General features: G+C 35.9%; 1 protein-coding gene across 1 annotated transcript in view; it reads left to right on the plus strand.

Annotated features, from left to right (window-relative positions):
* Positions 1–1,683, plus strand: part of LOC106875840 (serine/threonine-protein kinase TAO1) — an 84,943-nt gene that overhangs the window by 67,596 nt on the left and 15,664 nt on the right. The window lies entirely within an intron of this gene.

Below are 1,683 nucleotides of genomic sequence, written 5' to 3' on the forward strand. Positions count from 1 at the left end.
TATATATATATATATATATATATATTTGTGTGTGTGTGTGTGTGTGTATACGCATGCATGCATGCATGCAGTAATATATTTTGTGTTTTGTTGATGTTTATTGAAATTTTCTTCTTTTTTTTGTAGGATTTTTGCATACATATTTCCATTATTTCGTTCATCTGTTTTGTTTTTCAACTTTAAACTGAAGGATAGATAAATGAACATTTATCAGCCTGTTCTTATATTTGAAATATTTGTAAACCACTTAATTTCATTCATTTTACATTTGTGGTTTGTTTGTTGTTTCTTTCCCCCTCTGCTTTCTTAGGTCGGATGAGCACTTAGTCCACTCTTCCACTCATGAAATATTCACTGGCCTGAGGTCATAGCAGAAGAGACATATTCAAGGCGCTGCACAATCAGATTGAACTTGAATCCATGTGATTGCAGCATACATCCATGAACTCCACCTGGGTGGTACAACATATTTTATGCTAACTGAGGTGTCATGGGAGCAGTCTCAGTTGTGTGGTTAAGAATGTTGCTTTGTAACCGCGTGGTTTTTGTTTTGGTTCAGTCCCACTATATGGCACCTAGGGCAAGAGTCTTCTGCTACAGCACTGAGCTAGCCATTATAGTAGCAGGAGACAGAGAGAAGACCCAACACATTTGCGGACCAGCAGGTGACTCTTTTCTGGATGTAGTCTAAGATTGAAGCAGCAACATCTTCACAGACGTGAGAGCAACACTCCATTGTGGGCCTCATCTAAATCTGAGAAAAAGGGCCGCTTGTTGGTAAAATACCACCTCGAATTCTCTCCTTCTCTCACATAGGCTCAGTAATACATGTGGAGAAATTGATTCCATTTTAGTGGATGGTCAGTATCCTTGTTTATTTGGGCTGCATTTACAGGGAGATGGGTTTTGTGGTTAACATTTTAGTCTTTTACTTAGCTCTTTATTTGTAAGGACTCCCTGTTTACCTGTAATGTTCATTCAAGTTTGATTCTGTTGCATTTTGTTCTGCTTCCATCATTTATTAATTTTGTGAGATAAGACCAAGAAAGCAAACAAACAAACAAGCAAAAAAAAGACCATTATTGATTTTAATTTTCATGCAAGCTGTTGGCAAACAAAGTAGATCAGACTGTTCTGCATTGATGGAAAATTTTTCAGTCGAAATATTACCTTAATCCATATCTATATTTTATGAAAATACAAAAGTCGTCTTGAAATATGGAAATTTTACAGTTATTTTTTGGCCATATTTTGTGTTGATGGAATATGTTCCTACATCAGTTCTGCTACTGGTTTGTCTGTGTTTCTTGGAAATCTTCCAGTTCTGATGTTCCTTTTAGCTTTTCTCTTTTACTGGTTTCAATCATTAGACTGCGGCCATGCTGAGGCACTGCCTTGAAGAATCTTTCAGTCAAATGAATCTACCCCAGTACCTTTTTATTTTTTTTTTAAGTCTGATATTTATTCTATTTTTAAAAAAAATTTTGCCAAACTGCTAAGTGACAAGGGATGTAAACAAACCAACACTGGAAAAACAGAAGCATCTCTATATTCCAGTGCTGACCCTAAATGTATTTCTGTGTGGGGTGGGAGGGGATCAACTTACAAACTAATTATGCCTTTTTTTTTACTCTTAACCATATAAGTATACTGGAGTAACCAGTATATTTAAACCAAACGGTT

This window comes from Octopus bimaculoides, chromosome 26 (assembly GCF_001194135.2).
Source record: "Octopus bimaculoides isolate UCB-OBI-ISO-001 chromosome 26, ASM119413v2, whole genome shotgun sequence".
Taxonomy (NCBI): domain Eukaryota; kingdom Metazoa; phylum Mollusca; class Cephalopoda; order Octopoda; family Octopodidae; genus Octopus; species Octopus bimaculoides.